This window comes from Cetorhinus maximus, chromosome 10, assembly GCF_964194155.1.
Source record: "Cetorhinus maximus chromosome 10, sCetMax3.hap1.1, whole genome shotgun sequence".
Taxonomy (NCBI): Eukaryota; Metazoa; Chordata; class Chondrichthyes; order Lamniformes; family Cetorhinidae; genus Cetorhinus; species Cetorhinus maximus.
This window is the reverse complement of record NC_135888.1, coordinates 65,931,139-65,949,593: the sequence shown is the minus strand read 5'-3', so window position 1 is coordinate 65,949,593 and position 18,455 is coordinate 65,931,139. Positions and strand designations below refer to the sequence as shown.

General features: G+C 42.7%; 1 long non-coding RNA gene across 1 annotated transcript in view; it reads left to right on the top strand.

Moving 5' to 3' along the window:
• The window catches only part of LOC144685745 (uncharacterized), a 65,557-nt gene extending 49,381 nt beyond the window's left edge, over window positions 1-16,176 (top strand). Inside the window, exon 2 of the long non-coding RNA XR_013577773.1 lies at window positions 10,510-16,176. This is a non-coding gene — a long non-coding RNA (uncharacterized LOC144685745). The remainder of the gene's footprint in view (window positions 1-10,509) is intronic.
• The last annotated feature ends 2,279 nt before the right edge of the window (window positions 16,177-18,455 follow it).

Here is an 18,455-nt window from a genome sequence, read left to right as displayed (position 1 = left end):
AAATACTGCGGATGCTGGAAATCTGAAATAAAAATGGAAAATGCTGGAAAAACTCAGCAGATCTGACAGCATCTATGAAGTGAGAAACTGAGTTAACATTTTGAGTCTGTATGACCCTTCTTCAGAGCCTTCTTCAGATCCTGAAGGGGCTTGACAGAGTGGATGCTGAAAGTATGTTTCCCCTTATGGGAGAGACCAGAACTAAAATTGTTAAAAATAAGGGGTCTCCCATTTAAAACGGAGATGAGGAGCATTTTTTTCTCTCAGAGGGTCATGAATCTTTGGAACTCCCATCCCCAGAGACCGGTGGAAGCAGGGCCATTGAATATCTTTAAAGCAGTGATAAAAAGATTTTTGACTAACAAGGGAGTCAAAGGTTATTAAGGGGTGGGGGTGAATGGTAGCAGAATGTGGAGGCCACAATCAGATCAGCTGTGAGCTTATTGAATGGCGGCGGCTCGAGGGGCCAAATGGCCTACTCCTCTTAATTTGCATGTTTGTCTATAATTATTATATATATATGAAAAGCAAGGGACCTACTACTGAGCCCTGCAAGCCCCACAGGAAACAGCCTTCCAGGCCCAAAACATTGTCAACCACTACCCTCTGATTCTTGCTACTGAGCCAATTTTGGATCCACTTTTCCTTGGATCCCATAGGCTTTTACTTTTGTGGCCAGTTGGCCATATGGTACCTTGTCAAAAGCCTAATTAAAAGCCTTAATTACATCAAACATGTGACACTTATCAACCCTTGTTGTTTGTTCCTCAAAAAATACAATCAAGTCAGTCAGGCATGACCTTCCTTTAACAAATCCATGCTGACTGCTTGGTTTATCTGAGTCTTTCTAAATGATGATTTATACTGAACCTCAGAATTTTTTTTCCAATAATTTGTCCACCACTGAGTTCACAATGCAAAAATAAAAGACAACACAAAACATTCCAATCCAAATATATAAATCAAACCATTGCACACTACATACAAATGTAAACTAATAATCCTTGTGAACTCCATTAGTCCCTGTCTTCCATGTCTCTTGCCTGACCTAAATAGTGCTACCCCAGTAGGGGAGCCTGCAGGTGGCCTTGGAGGACACCCTAGTGCAGTTCTGGGCCTAGAAGACCAGGCTGCAGATTACAACATCTCAGCAGGAGCAGCAGCAGTTTTGGCTGGCTGACTGTCAAACAGCAGCTTGGGCACTGGTGGACTGGTGGGGTGGGAGGCTGAATGCTGTAATCCAGAGAGGGGACTGCAGATTTGTGCTCCATGTACCAAATGTCAGTCTCCTGGGATGATGTCTCAGCAATCCTAGTATTCTGCAGGGGCGCAGATCACTGGACTGCTGTGAGAATATGCAAGCCCCTTTGAGTGCTGGCATTCACAGCCATGTTGGCAGAAGTCTGAGATTGTGTGACTTCAGTTTGAACTTCCACTGCAGCACCCAGACATTGTGCCTTGCTACAATGGAAACTGAGACATCAGCTATCAGATGCTACATCATAGTCAGGTCCCCACAAGTGTGCTCATGGAGTTGGTGACTACATCCATGTTGAAAAGGATGGGCCCCAAGCTCAGTGCAAAGCGCTGTGTAAAATTGGTGCGGACTCCTCCATGCTCCTTGGCTTTGCACACAAGCTTTCTGATGGGCCCGCTAATGTACCAAGCATTTCAATGTGTGTACCCATTAGCCTTCTGCTTTAGCGCACCACAACTGCAGTGCTCATCTCAGTCATTTGCAGCCACGTTGGCCAGTCTTGACCATTGTCTCACCATATGTAAATCCCACCTCTATGCTATCCTCTAAATTACACGCAGTGTCATCACCTAGGCAGGCGACTGCAAGTGTTAAACTGAGTGAAAGTGTTTCTTTTTCATCGAAGTCTTGTTATTCTTCTGCCTCTTGTTCTTCCACCACTGCCTCGCCGTATGGCAGTTCTTGGGTATCTGAAAGGAGAAAGCCACAAGGGTAATGTTGTGAAGAGGGGGAGTGTTATGATCAGGTGAGAAGGGGTTGGATTGCTCCCCTCTTTCCCCTCTCCTCATTTGACCACAACATTTTTTTTCAAAACTGATGTACTTGCCAGTTCCGTAAGTGTTTAACTGTTTATCATATGACCATAAAAGACATGATCAGGCAGGTTTTCTTGAGTTCTTAAAAAGAAAAGAGGATAGTTTTTCTTGTACTTAACCCTGTCTAAGTAAACTAATAAAAGTACTCTGACTTTCCCTATCACACACACTCGAAGTTCACATGCACACAATTAGATTATAGAGTGGGGATGTAGATTAAATAATTTAGAGTCCAGTAAAATTAAAGGGGTATACAGCTCTTGAAGGTTGGTGACTCGGCTGGCTTTAGGCTTAACTCAGTGGTCTTGCTGCTTTCACTCGGTGGTCCTAGTGCTTTTGGCATCAAGGAGGTTTAAAGTTGTAGACGGACAATTTATTTGTTTTTCTGGAGACAGCAGCGCTGGGTTGAGTTCTTTTCAAAATCTCTGTCTATAGTGCCTGGGTAGTCAAAATCAGCAGACAGGGTTCAAAACTTGCCAGTTGGATGGGGAGAAAGAAAGAGTGAGAGAAGGAACCCACTCAGGGCCTTGTTCTTCTTAGTTACTTGTCCTGTTCTGCAGAGAATCGCTCTCCTTTTTTCCTACACCACGATTTCATTGGCTTGAAAGTAGAACGCAAGACATTCCATATATTGAGACCAGTCATCTGTGGCTGGTTCAAAGGGATTGATTCTGCCAATTGTGGCATCTTGGATGAGTATATCTTCCTTTCTTTTTAATTATCTTAAGTACCCACAATCGCTGGGTGAGGGACAGCACCGGACCTGATTTATCCTCATTGCCAATTTGTTATAGAGTTGATTTTTCAGGCAACTTTTCTTGGTGGAAACATTGAACTTTATTTACAAGACAGCAGCAGCAACTACATGTTTGTACCTAACTCTATAACTAAAGAAGAACTCTCCCTAGAGGTTCCCCGCACTGCTAACTCATTGGCTTACACAGATCATGTGATCTTACAACAGGATTACTCTAGGTTCCCCAGTACATCTTTGAAGTACTCCCCACCTACGCGCCCTGGAGCTTGGAAGTTACAGACCATTAATTTATCTTTCTTAGGTCCAAAGTGGATGACCTAATTCCCCACCTTAAACTCTGCCATGGTTTTGCTCAGTTACTTAATCTGTCTGTGGCACTTTGCAACGTTCTGCTGCCACCTACACTACTAACCCTGCCATCTAACTTGGTGTCATCAGGAAGCTTGGATATACAGCTCTCCATTCCTTCATCTAAGTCATTGATAAATAAAGTAAAAAGCTGAGGTCCCAGGACACCAAAGATCCCATCCTGCCCATTGGAGTACAAACCGATTACCTCCACCCTTTGTCTCCTATCATCAATCCAATTTCTTAACCATGTCACAAGGTTGCCTCAAATTTTATGTGCTTTCATTTTTGCTAACAGTTTCTTGTGTTACTGACTGTAACTCTACTAATGTTAATCCAGCTCCCTCACTGCGAGGCTCAATGATTCTTCCTAACCAGCATCTTGTGTAATTGACTATATCTATTGATGTTAATCCAGGTGCCTCACAAAATCTTGCTTAGTTACTGCTCCCAAGCATGAAATTCATCAGAACAAGCTCTTAAAAAAAACAGAAACAGCAATAGAAATGCACAATAAAATTGAAGTTTCCTTTTGCAACAGTTTGGTTTTCAAAGAGGTCCCAGTGGTGAGGTTAGCTGTAAGCTCTTTGAGTAGCACAGAGCTACGTTTGTGCTCCTGTACTCATTATACTACTGTAACTTTCCATCATACACCAGATTGTAGGGAAAGGCCAGCTGGAGGAGAGGTCAGACTGCACCAACTGTAGATCATTCCTTTCTTTATTAATCTTTTGACAGTTGGCAAACGTTGAAAAAAAATGTCTTGGAGTTTTTTTTTGTTTCCAAGCTGGAGAACTGGAGGAGAGTTTTAAATGCTTGAGACTCTTCCTGGAGATTGGCAAGTACAGGCCATACCATTGAGCTGACTCTATCTGCACATGCAGAATTACTTAGAAAGCAACTGGACACTGTGAAAATGGAAGCATTAACCTTCTACACCCTGGTCCAACTAGAACTACACAGAATCCTCACATACAACAACTTTTATGGCTGATGGTGAAAGGCTGAAAGAAAGCTTAGATTTAATTTGTTTTGTTTTCAGTTTTCTCCCCTTCTCCATCACCTGATGGAGACCGTTCTATAGACACTGACAGACCTTTGCCCAAGTGGTCATTCATTTTATATGACCACTACTAATGAAGTTATTCAACAATGGCACTGGAGTGCAGACAGTATGTCTCAACCAAATAGCATTGTCTGACACCCATGCCTCTGCCCAGTTTCATCAGGGAGTCACTGATTCCTGTTATGACACAGCAGTTGGATAAAGGCTGTGTTGTTTAAATCACAGGGGGAGACTTGAATAACTGTCATAACCTACATTTTCAATTGGTATGCTTGAGATGCAGCTCTGAATTCACCAAAAAAAACCACCAAGCCTCAAGAGGTTTTTTTGTATAAAACTAAATTAAACATTTATTAATTTAACAACTAATTAAACACATACACATGTCTACAAATTACTACAATAATAACGTTTAAACAAATCCCCAAATTAATCACTCACAGGTAAATCTTCACCTAGGCAACAATAACCCATAGACTTTAAACAGACACCAGGCAAAGCACATTTGGCCGTATGGATTCAAAATGAGGTTCCTTTCAATTTAGTTCCTTTGCAGACCCAGATGTAGGCTTACAGGCTGGTTAGATCTTAAATGCCTCTGACAAACTCCTTTCTGTTTATACCTATTGAATGTGAATTTGAATGTAAATTTTCCATTGTATTAATATTTCTTAAATTTTACTTCTAACAATAATCCTTGCATTCCACTAATTTTATTAGTAATATAAACACAGCGCTTGGTTTCTCCCAGCTAGGTGCAAGATTTTACCCATTTCTTTGAATAGTTTATTCAACAAATGCAAATTTACACTTAACATCTTTTTGAAATTCAGCCCATAGACACACACATAGACACAGACCCTACTACAATTCCAATTTAACAATAATTTCCAATAACACTATATACATTAATATCTTTTCATGACAATTCTCAACCAGAAGCCATCCTTTGACTTAGCCTAGGAGTACTCAGGCTGATAGTTGCACCTCTACTATTTCCAGGGCTGAAAGGTGCTCAGAGTAGTAAATCTGGGTTAGATAATGATTAAAGATCTAAGGGAACATGGCTTGATGAGGTTCCCACCAGGACAGGAGCAGTTGATTAATCAATGTGTCGTGCAGTGAGCTGGCAAGCCTGGGAGTGGCAAATTCTTCATCTTGAACCTGTCTGCAGGATTGAAACTGGCTTCCATTTCATGCCCCATGCTCTCTTTCTAGCAGTCAAATAAAGAGAGCCAGAAGAGAGGGATACTTGCTACCTTTGGACACAGATGATTCAAATTTTGGAGGTGAGGGATTATATTGAACACAACTAAATTAGAATTCAGGCTCAAATCATAAATTTCAGAATCCCTAAACTCCAGGTTCAGACTTTATTTGTTTTTCCCCACCCAGGATACTGGCAAGGACAATTTGGATACAATATTTAGCTAATGTACCCATATCCTCTCCATCACAAAGATCAATCTACTTTTGCTTCAGTAGCATTGTCCATATATGTCCCTCGTCAGTTCATCTGATGTTGAAACCCTCATCCATTACTTTGACACCTCCAGGTTTGAGTACTTCTATGTTCGCTTGACCAACCTCCCATCCTCCACTTTCCAACAACTCCCCATACTTATCAACATTGTCCTTGCTGAGATTCAATTGGCTAAATGGCTTCCATCTGTGACATAATGAAAAGGTGGTGGAAGCAGAGTCTTTGAATATTTTTAAAGCAGAGGTGGATAGATTCTCGGTAAGCAAAGGGGTGATAGATTATCGGGGTTAGGTGGGACACAGATTTCAGGTTACTATCAGATCAGCCATGATCTTATTAAACGGTGGAGCAGGCTTGAGGGGCTGAATGGCCTACTCCTGCTCCTTGTTCATATGTTCTATGACCTATATTGACTCCCAGTCCCTCAAATTTACAATTCTCATTGTGTATAAATCCATTCATGGTCTCACCTTTTCATATCTCGGTGACCTCCTCCAGCCCTACAATTTGCACCACCCCCCACCTCCACCAGCTCCCCTCTCACCACACACCCCCCACCACTCTGCCCCGCACATGTATATCCTCTCCCTTTGCGTTTTCACCGCTTATGCCCCATGCTCTGGAATTACCTCCGTAAACCTCGCAGCCTCTTCACATCCAACTCTTCCTTTAAGACCCTCTTTAAAACCTAGCCCTTTGGCCAGATTATTGGTCACACTCCTAATTTGGCTCCTTTCCATTTTTGTCCTATCCCGCTTTGTGAAACACCTTTTCCAATGTTAAAGTTGTTATATCAATGCAAGTTGTTGTTGATTGAACAGGTACTCCTAGAACACAGTCAGGTGTTTCTGAACCATGTCACAGGCCCTGAAAAGCTATATGCCTTTTCCCTGTATATATTTCTCTATTTTCCCTGTACTTTTCTCTGTATGAGCACTTGTGCAAAGGCAGCAGGAAAAAAAGCTGTTTCTAATCTCCTTTGTCATTATTCTGTTCACACAAGATTTCTTAAAATCTCATGTTTTATTTATTTGTCTGGCCATTTATTTCATCTTTTCATCTGTGTTAACTGGCTGCCATAATTTGCCTTTGTCACTGTGACCATACTTCAAACGCAACTATCGAGTGAAGCACTTCTAATGTCCTAAGAAGGTGAAAGGCACTTTAACGTTATTTCCTTCCATTCACTTTGTTTCTTCCACTTTCTTACTGCTACTTTCTCTTTCTGTCCCTTGTTTTTGCTAATCCATGTTTCTTTATTTTCTTCATGTTCATTTCTCGATTTCCTTCTACGCTTCCCTCCTCTCCTCACTCCCAAGGTCTTATAGTCCTAGGCCACAAAGTAAGTGTAGCACAACTGGATTTACCATCAGAAGCCTTAAATAGTTTAAGTGGGGCACCTTTCATTTTTCCTGCTCGTTCAAAAAATCTTTACATTGTACAGTCTCAGAAATTTCCTACCCAAGTCCCTATTTGTGAGGGGCAGTGGTGTAGTGGTAATGTTATCAGATTAGGCCAAGGCTAATGTTCTGGGAAAATGAGTTCAAATTCCACCGCAGCAATTAATTAATTAAAACTGAGCCTCAGTGACGGTGACCAGGAGACTACTGGATTGTCATAAAAACTCACGAAGTTCACTAATGTCCTTTTGGGGAAGGAAATCTGCCATCCACATCTGGTCTGGCCTATATGTGACTCTAGACTCATAGCAATTTGTTTGACCCTTAACTGCCCTCTGAAATGGTCTAACAAGTCACTCAGTTGTACCCAACCTCTACAGAAAAGTTGAAAAGAAATAAAACTGGACAGAGCACCCGGTATCAACCTAGGCACCAGAAATGGCAACGGCACACCTTCCTAGTGATCCTGAAAGTCCTCCTCACTAATATCTGGGGTCTGTGCCAAAATTGGGAGAGCTATCCCACAGACTAGTCAAGCAATAGCCTGACATAATCATGCTCACCGAATAATATCTTACAGCCAATGTCACAGATACCACATCACCATCCCTGGGCATGTCCTGTACCACTGGAAGTACAGACCCACAGAGCTGGCAACACAGTGGTATACTTCATGGGATCTGGTGTCAATGTTGAGCACTTCCAGGGCAACTTTGGAGGGAGTTGCCCTGGAAGTGCACAACATTGACTCCGGACCCCATGAAGTTTATTGGCATCAGGTCAAACATGGGCAAAGAAACCTCCTGCTGATTACCACCTCCTACCTCACCACTCAGCTGATGAATCAGTATTCCTCCATGTTGAACACCACTTGGAAGAACCACTGAGACTAGAAAGCATACAGAATGCACGCTGGGTGGGGGACTTCAATCCACCACCAAGAAGAGCTCGGTAGCACCAATAGTGACTGAGCTGGCTGAATCCTGAATGACATATTCTGTGACAGATGGTGAGAGCATCAACACAAGAGAAAAATCAACTTGATCTTGCCGCAGATGCATCTGCCCATAACAGAATCAGTAGACCTGGGTAGACCTTGCGGAGACAAAACCCCATCTTCACACTGAGGACATCATCCATCATGTTGTGTGGCACTACCACTGTGCTAAATGGGATAGATTCAGAACAGATCCAGCAGCTCACAACTGAGCATCCATGAAGCACTGTGGGCCATCAGCAGCATTAGAAATATATTCAACCACAATCTGTAACCTCATAATCCATGGCATATCCCTCATTTCATCATTAGCATCAAGCCGTGGGATCATCCCTGGTTCAATGAGGAGAATAGGAGGGCATGCCAGGAGCAGCAGCAGGCATACCTAAAAATGAGGTGTCAACTGGTGAAACTAAAACATAGAGCTACATGTATACTAACCAGTGGAAATGACATGCGATGGACAGAGCTGAACAATCCCAGAACCAATCGATCAGATTAAAGCTCCGCAGTCCTGTCACACCCAGTCGTGAATGGTGGTGGACAATTAAACAACTAACAAGAGAAGGTGGCTCCACAAACATCCCCATTCTCAATGATGGAGGAGCTCAGCACATCAGTGCATAAGACAAGGCTAAGGCATTTGCAAACATTTTCAGCCAGAAGTGCTGAGTGGATGATACATCTTGGCTTCCCAAGGTCCCCAGCTTCAAAGATGTCAGTCTTCAGCCAATTCAATTCATTACACGTGATATCAAGAAACGATTGAAGGCACTAGATAACACAAAGGCTAAAGCTCTGACAACATGCCAGCAGTAGTACTGAAGACTTGTGCTCTAGCTAGCTATGCCCCAGTACAGTTACAACACTGGCATCTTTCTGGCAATGTTGAAAATTGACCAGGTATGTTCTGTCCATAACGAACAGAACAAATCCAATTTGGCCAATTACTGCCCCATCAGACTACTCTTGATCATCAAAGTGATGGAAAGTATCATCGGCAATGGTATCACACAGCTCTTACTCAGCAATAACCTGCTCACTGATGCTCGGTTTGAGTTCACTCGGCTCCAGTCCTCATTATAGCCTTTCTCTAAACATGGACAAAAGAGTTTAATTCCAAAAGTGAAGTAAGAGTGAGTGCCCTTGACATCAAGGCAGCATATGACCAAGTGTGGCATTAAGGAGCTTGAACAAAATTCAAAGGGAATCAGGGGGAAAGCTCTGCACTGGTTGGAATCATAGCTAGCACACAGGATGATGGTTGTGGTTGTTGGAGACCAATCATCTCAGGCTCAAGACGTCGCTGCAGGAGTTCCTCGCAGTAGACCGAACCATCTCAAGCTGCTTCACCAATGACCTTCCCTCTGTCATAAGATCAGAAGTGAGGATATTAGCTGATGATTGCACAATGTTCAGGACCATTCACAAGTCCTCAAATACTGAAGCAGTCCATGTTGTCATGTTCCAGTATGTTATGAATTTTCAATCAATGCTTTAAAAGTTTGAATATAAACAAGCTATTAAAATGGCTGCTATAAATCATGTGACCTTTGGCATTTTGAGCTCTGAGTCTCAAGTCCTGAGTCTCAAGTCAATACCTAATTAAATATGGACAGTCACAGCCGTCCAGGGAATTCACACATCCCTTTGTTTAAGGATGGACCATCAACAAAAGAACTATAGAATTTCAGCCGCCTGTCTTTCTGTTTCACCATGGACAAAAGAAACATCAAAACTCAATGTGTTTAGACGAATGTAATGGATTCCATTGACCTTCCATTGTATTGTGATGAACCCTCATCCAAACTAGACTGGGTGAATTTCAAAGTGTCAAAGGACAACACAAGATGTGTAATAAGAACACCATTCCTTTTCGGATAAAGGACTTTGAACTTGTACAAGTCACATGGTGAGGAAGCCATTTTGTCGTCTGCTTTTAAAATAACAGCAGGAAGCTGTTCAGCAGAGTTACATCAGAAAGCCATCCAACCAGCTGTTAGTCATCCAAGCAACCAAGGTAATAAACAGCGATGCCTTGTAAATAGGAGAAGAACTCTCGCACAACCTGTTCTGAGTTGAGTTCACTAGTTCACCTGAGAACTAATCTCCTGGAAATTTGACTACCAGAAACCTCACAACTTACTGAGAATCCTTCACTTTACAAGACATTCACTTCAACTAAAGCATCAACTCATCTAAGAAGCACAGGCCACAAAAGAGACAGACAATCATAAATTGTGATTGTATTGTTTTAATTTCATCTGTATCTAATCTTTGAGTGTGTGATAGTGTGTATGAGTTTAAGTAAGTGAGATGTCGCAATTTAAACATCCCGGGCAAATGTGTGATAATAAATAACCTTATTTATTTTAAAACTCACAGAAAGCTCGCAGTTGGGATTAGCTCCTGATTCTCGGAAGCTTGTCAACCATCTACAAGGCACAAGTCAGGAATATGATGGAATACTCTCCACTTGGATGTGTGCAGCTCCAACAACACTCAAGAAGCTCGGCACCATCCAAGACAAAGCAACCCGCTTGATCGGCACTCCATCCACCACCCTGAGCATTCACTATGCTGAGGTGCACAGATGCTGAGAGTCTTATTCTCATCGTGGGGGAATCTAGAACTAGGGGTCCCCATTTAAGATAAAAATAAGAAGGACTTTTTTTCTCTCAGAGGGTTGTTAATCTTTGGAATTCTCTACCCCAGGAAACAGTGGAGGCTGGGTCACTGAATGTATTCAAGGCTGAGTTAAACATATTTTTGATCTACAATGGAATCAAGGGTTTTGGGGAGCCAGCAGGAAAATGGAATTAAGGCCACAATCACATCAGCCATGATCTAATTAAATGGTGGAGCAGAGTTGAGGAGCCAAATTGCCTACTCCTGCTGCTATATGTTCTTATGTTCAGTCCCTCCAACACTGGCACACAGTGCCTACAGTGTGTATCTTATACAAGATTCATTTCAGCAACTCACCAAGCCTCCTTCGACAGCACCTTCCAAACCCCCATAGGAACACCACCACCTGCAATTTCCTCTCCAAGCCACATGCCATCCTGATTGTGAAATATTTTGCTTCACTGTCACTAGGTCAAAAACCTGGAAGTCCCTTCCTAACAGCACTGTGGGTGTACCTACACCACATGGACTGCAGCACTTCAAGAAGGTGGCTCACCACCACTTCTCAAGAGCAATTAGATAAGCATGACAAATGCTGGCCCTGCCAATCCGACTCACGTTCCTTGAAAGAATAAACAAAAATTCCCATTGGGAAAGTGTTGTGGAATACTATTTTAGATAGAAGCATCCATTGTACAATAAACATAGGAACACAGGTACAGAGTGAGATACTGAGCCCTCAAGCCTGTTCTGCCATTCAAGGAGATCATGGCTGATATGTGACCTAACATTATAAACCCGCCCTTTTCTTAAGCCCTTTGGTTAAGAAAAATCTATCAAATCTGATTTTAAATTGGCAATTGACCCAACCTCAGCTGTTGTTTGCAGAAGAGAGCTCCAAACATCTATAATCATTTGTATATAGAAGTGTATCCTAACTAGCCTAGATAATAAGTTTTAATGGAGTGGGTCAGTTGGAGAGAACATAAAAGCAGTGAAGATGTTCCCAGGATCGGGGAGGAGGAAAGATTGTTCATAAATATCATCAAGAAAGGGAAACAAGGTTGGACTGGCCATATTCTAAGGCATGAGAACTTGCTGAAGGAGGCGAGTGAAGGAAGATTAAAGGAATGTAGATGAAGATGGAGAAAGAGAACGATGATGTTAGACAACTTGAAATTGATAATGGGCAACTCCTGTGAGCAACTAAAGAGGAAAGTACAAGACTGTGAGGTGTGGAGAAATGAGCAGAAGACCTGCTCTTCAGCAGCTCACGACTCCTACTACTATATCCACTCCATATGTTGTGGCTGACATTTGATCTTGTGGATTGATCCACTCTGTGTTTTGTGGCTTACACCAGCACAGTCTAATCAAGGGCTCCGTGATACAGCAATGACAGCAGGAGAGGGAAAGTCAGTGTCAGAGATGAAGTGCCAAAAATATACCAGACCAGCAAGAACTCTGCCAGGCAGGCTGTGAAGGTGGTTGGAACTGTTTTTCGCCATGTGTAATGGAAAACTAATAGTCCCTGGGAGTCAATTCAATCTATCGCATCACACAGGGCTACTCCTTCCCATTCCAGTAAAATAACTGATGCCCTGAGTCTCTTTTCACTGGAATAACTTCTTTATGTGCGAGCCAAGATAATGAGTGTCAATGGCTCATTTAACTGTGGATTATCTTAATCTAACATGCACATATACACACTTTCCAGTAGGGGTCACTATTGGTGATAAGGAGTAAGAAGCCTTGCTGATTTTCCCCTCTCCACACCAAGAATCAGCTTACTCAGCAGCTGCTCTGTACAATTCAACTGCTCAGTACCTTTAACAACTGAACCATTGAGGAAGCTACAGTTTTCAGTCCTTTTAAAATAAGCATTAGGTTTGATCCAGGAATGTGGTTCTCTGAATGTTATTTTATTTGCATGGGAAGGACTTGCTGTGTGCGACGCACTCAATTGGGTTGACACAGAGGGCCTATTAGTTTCCCTGTCAGGTGCTTAAACATTATTCACACGCCCTTACACAAAATTGGAACAATGCTGACAATTGTTCGAGCCAACTGGTGCTAGCCAGAAACCTGACTCACAATGTAAACACACAAGAAGCGTTGCTGCTTTTACACAAATGGATAATATTTTTGCATACCCTTTGAAAAGGGATGGGCAGTAAGAGCTCTCTATATTTCCCTTCTATTTTTAATGAATTCATAAATGCTTTCACTGGCAATGTACATAACAATTCATTAAAACTAACAGATGAGGGAAAGTTACAGGATTGACTTGCAGGAGAAATCGACTTGGGCAAAAATTGCCAAGAAGGTCCAACAAAGGGTGGTGGGGGGAGGTGTTTGGGTGAGGTGCAGATTAAAGAGACAGTAAAACATTGACCTTCTCTATCTTTGTAATCTCCTTCAACTGCCTCAGAACTCTGCATTCCTCTATGGTCTCTTGAACATTCCCCAGTCCCTTTACATTGGTAGCCATATTTTCAGTTGCCTAGCATAATCTCTGAATGACCCTTTCTAAACCTTGCCACCTCTCTACCCAACTCTCCTCTTTTGACCACCTGTCCTAATGTCTCCTTCTTTGGATTGTTGTTGATTTCTTTCGACAGACTACACTCTTATGAAACACCTTGGGACATTTCACTATATGTTATAGGAAATAGAGAAGTGCAATTTGTTGTCGTTGTAAAATGAGACATATAAAAGCATTATCCCTCACTGAAATGTTATGGGAGGAGAGAGGCATTTGGAGGACAGATTAATGTGTTCTGCTACTTGGCGGGTTTAGGAAGATCTTTCTGTAGAAGTCCTACTTCTTAGAGATTAAGGTATAAATGGCTGTTACCTGTTGCAACACCTGCCACCTTTGGTGGCTCTGATGGCCAATGTCTGAATTTACCTGTACTGGGATCGAGGGAAGAGGAACTGAAATCATAAGTAAAAAAAGGCAACTGATTACAAACCATGAACATTTAATTTGGGGGAGGGGAAAGGAAGATGTTAGTTTAGAGGAAGCCTCTATAAGGGACTGTGACTGCCTATCGTTCTTTCATGAAGAGTGAATAGGCCTCTAGCTAGGGGCTTGTGTTGCCTTCCTCACAGCCATATAAGACTCGCACAATTAAATTAAAAGGTATCTGCATCTTAAATGGAAACAAAGTCTTGCAGGTAATGCCAGTGAGTGTGCAGGTAAATAATTATATTAGTCTCACTGGTTAGGCCACACTTAGAGTAATGCATCCAGTTCTGGTCGCCACACTTCAGGAAAGATGAAAGGGTCATTCAGAGGACACAGAGCAGATTTACCAGAATTGTGCCAGGGATGAGGGATCTTAGCTACAAGGTTAGGTTGGAGAAGCTCAGGTTATTCTCCGTGGAACAAAGGAGATTGAGGGGAGATTTGATAGAGATATACAACATGATGATAGGTTTAGATAAGCTCGACAAAGAAAAACTATTCCTATTAGTTGATGGTACAAGAACAGGGGGACACACATTTAGGTTTTGGGCAAGAAATGCAGAGGGGATTTGAAGAAGAACCTTTTTACACAGCAAATAGTAATGACCTGGAACTCGATGCCCACGAGGTTGGTGACTGTGGAGACGATGACTGATTCCCAAAGGAAATTGGATAGGCACTTGAGGGAAATAAACATGCAGGTCTACAGGAATAGGGCAGGGGAACAGGACTGACTGGATCGCTCTACAGAGAGCCAGCATGGACTTGATGGGACAAATAGCCTCCTAATGACTCTATGATTATACCAAGTTCCATGAAGCTATTTGCAGCATGATTTCTTTTTTTGTAAAGCTGTTGCAAAACCTCAGCAAATTGAAGTACAAGTGGAAGTGGCTGCCAGAAAAGAGTTCTCCAGATCGATCCCCTGAATGCCCAGTGTTTAAAGAATCCAGTGAGTGAGACACTAATTCATGCAGATCAGAGAGAGCCTGGTTTGAGCCTGAGACATGCTGAGTCAGTTGATCCATTAATGCTTACGATACTCTAGGACTATATTGAACTTAAGTCCAAGAGCTCAAATGATGTACCTGATACCAATGGAGTAAAAGTTCACAGCACTGGGTAACAATAACTTTTAATGTCTTGGGCTCTGAAGCCCCCAGAATCTGAATTACATCAACATCAGCTGTGAGGTTAGCAATTGTACTCAGAGTACAACTACAACTTGGCTTCTTTGGATGTGGACTGTCTAGGAGCAGAAGTAGGGATCTTTGTCCTAGAAATTGCCCCGATCCAGCATCCCAACTATGAAGGATGACCTTGACTTGACACAGCATGGGCGTGATGCATAGTGCAAATGCTCAGAAAGCCAAAAGATGACATTTTGATAAATCAGCCAGAGTAGTAAAGTGGAGTGTTAATATCTAAGCAGCTGAACAGTGAACACTGAATGGCTTGAACTATTTCTGGGAAAGCAGCCTTCAAAGGTTGCCCCTTGTGGCTGCTGTGGGCAGCTGGTGGTAAATGTGCTTGGCATTTTAATGGAACATACAATAAACATTTGTGTGCAACTGACCAATGGGGGAATCTGTAATGGACTCAGCAAACACACAGCTAGTCAAATGTGAGGCTGATAATTTAATTGATTTCCCCTCCCTGTAACCTTCTGCAGTTCTACAACCTTCCCAGAACTCTGTGCTCCTCAATTTCTGACCTCCTGTGCATCCTCCACTTCTTTTGCCCCACCATTGGCAGTTGAGCCTTCAGCCCTCTAGGTCCTATACATTGGAATATCTTCCCTTGACCTCTTCACCTCCAAGACCTTCTTAACAACCAACCTTTTTGATCAAGTTTTTAGTCATTTGTGCTATGTCACCTCTTTGACTTGGTATCATTTTTTCCTGTTATTATACCCCAGAGCACCTTGGGACATCTGACTGTGACAAAGGTACTACGTAAATACAAGTTGTGTTGTTTGTTCAAATATTAGCAGATCAGACTCTTGCATCATGTGTTTAACAGTGGTTTAATTTTCTGTTGACTTCTATTTCCCTCCTTGTTGAAGCATCGATTCCTGACTGGGATGCAATTCAAGAGGCAGTGAGAGTCCATGTGGCCACAATTCAATCATGAGTCTTCAGTCCCTGACCTTGGGAGTCCTTAAAGCAGAGCCCAACCTTGTCCTCAACGCAGTGTCCACTAACACACAATTCCATCTTGGACCACTGGATAATGAGCAGGATTAGAAAAGCTGAGGTGACCAGAGCTAATGAGAACTGCAGCCATGACTGTTCCACTGCCTTTGCTGAGATAAGTTCTGGAATTGAGCTGGGGAACTTTCCTGATTCAGATATGCACTGGATAAACACACAAAGAGCCATGGGAGGAGATCCAAGGCAATTTTGAATAAACGTATCACTGTACCTGATACATTAAAGTGCCTGAATCCTGCACAGAGTTTCCAGTGTTCCTACTCAGTTTCCCTCACTCTTGTTTAATGTGATTGAGTAGTCAATGTGGAACGTATAATTTATGGGTTAAATAATCGCCACCAATGCTTAGCAGTCTGTTCCCAGGCCTTATGAAAGGCAGCAGTTTCACTCTAACATTCCCAACATGCTGATGGGATCGCAGCAGCAAACACATCCTGCTCTCACCTCACCTCTAGAATTCAGCTGTTTTGTCCATTTGGGCCAGCTACTTCTGCAGCACAAGTCTTCAGCACTACAGCCAGGATATTTTGGAGGGCCATAGCCTTTGCTGTATCCAGTGCTTCCAGTCATTTCTTGATACCACCTGGAGTGAATCTAATTGGCTGAAGATTGGCATCCGTGAGGCTGGGGACCTCAGAAGAAGGTCAAATGCATCACCTACTTGAGATTTCTGGTTGAAGATGGTTGCATACAAGTCAGCCTTATCTTTTACACTCACATGCTGGGCTCTGCCATCATTGAGGCTGGAAATGTTCATTGGGTCTCCTCCTCCCACTCGTTGTTTAATTGTACACCACCATTCACAACTGGATGTGGCAGAACTGCAGGTCTTTGATCTGAACCACTGATTGTGGGATTGCTTTACCCTGTCCATAGCTGTGGCTTTTGCTGTTCAGCGTGCATGTAGTCCTGTAATGTAGCTTCACCAATTGCGACTTCATTTTTAGATATGCCTGGCGCTGCTCCTGACATGCACTCCTACACTCCTCAGTGAACCAGGGTTGGTTTCCTGGTAATAGTAGAGTGGGGGATATGCCAGGCTAAGTGGTTGCAGATTGTGATTGAATACAATTCTGCTGCTGATGATGGCCCACAGCACCTCATGGAATCCAGTTTTGAGCTGCTGAATCTGTTCTGAATTTATCCTATTTCAACACAGTGATAGTGCTGCAGAACACCATAGAGGGTATCCTTGGTGTGAAGATGGGACTTGATCTCCACCAGGACTGTGCGATGGCCACTCTTACATATAGTGTCATGGGCAGATGCATCTGCGCCAGGTAGATTGGTGAGGATGAGGTCAAGTAGATCTTTACCTTGTATGGATTCTCTCACTACCTAGCAATATGTCCTTTATGACTCAGCCAGTTTGGTCAATAACGCTGCTACCAAATCCCTCGGTGATGGGCATTGAAGTCTCCCAAAGTACATTCTGTGCTTTACACAAGTGGTGTCCAACATGGACACATAGAGGACATCAGCTGAGAGAGGACAGTAGATGGTAATTGGAATGAGGTTTCTTTGGTCATTTTTGACATGTTGCAATGGTGTTCAGAGTCAATGTTGAGGAGTCCCAGGCCACACCCTCCCAACTGTTTGCCACTGTGCCGCCACCTCTGGTGGGTCTGTCCTGCCAGTGGAACAGGACATACCCAGGGATGGTGATGGTGGTGTGTGGGACATTGGCTGTAAGGTATGATTCCGTGAGTATGACTATGTCAAACTATTGCTGTACTAGTCTGTGGGACAAGACCCGAGATGTTAGTGAGGGGGACTTTGCAGTGATGACAGGGCTGGGTGTGCCTTTGCTCTTTCCGATGCAGGGTGGCTTTATTTTTATTAGACATTTTCATAGAGGGCTGTTACAGCTGTGTAGTTTGCAAGGCCATTTCAGAGGACAGTTAAAAGTCAACCACGTGAGTCTGGACAGATTGCAGAACTTGTCCTTTTCCCTAGTATGCAAGTAAACCCCTTCTATATCTGCAGGGAAGGCAAAGGGCAAAAAGATGTAGAAGAAAATACCAAACAGTGCGGGGGCTAGGACACAACCCTGTTTCACTCCATTCTTCACCCTGAAACTGTCAGAAGTGGTGCCATCAAACTGTGCAGTACAGTGCACGTTGTCATGGAAGGAGCAGATGAGACTGAGGAGACTGTGGCTGTGGGTCTAGAGGCACATTTGACCAGGCCAGGTGAGGACAACAGGTTTTCTTCCCTAAAGGGGACAGTAGTTTTATGACAGGCTGAGTTGTTTAAATCCCAGGGAAACTTGAACACCTGTAACCTATATTTTCAATTGGTATGTTTGAGATGCAGCTCTGAATTCAGAAATGAAACCACCAAGCCTCAAGAGGTTTTTTTAATATAAACTAAGTTAAACATTTATTAATTTAACAAGAAATAAGCACATACACATGTCTACAAATTACTACCATGATAACTTTTAAACAAATTCCCAAATTAATCACTCCCAGGTAAATCTTCACCAAGGCAACAATAACCCAAAGACTTTAAACAAA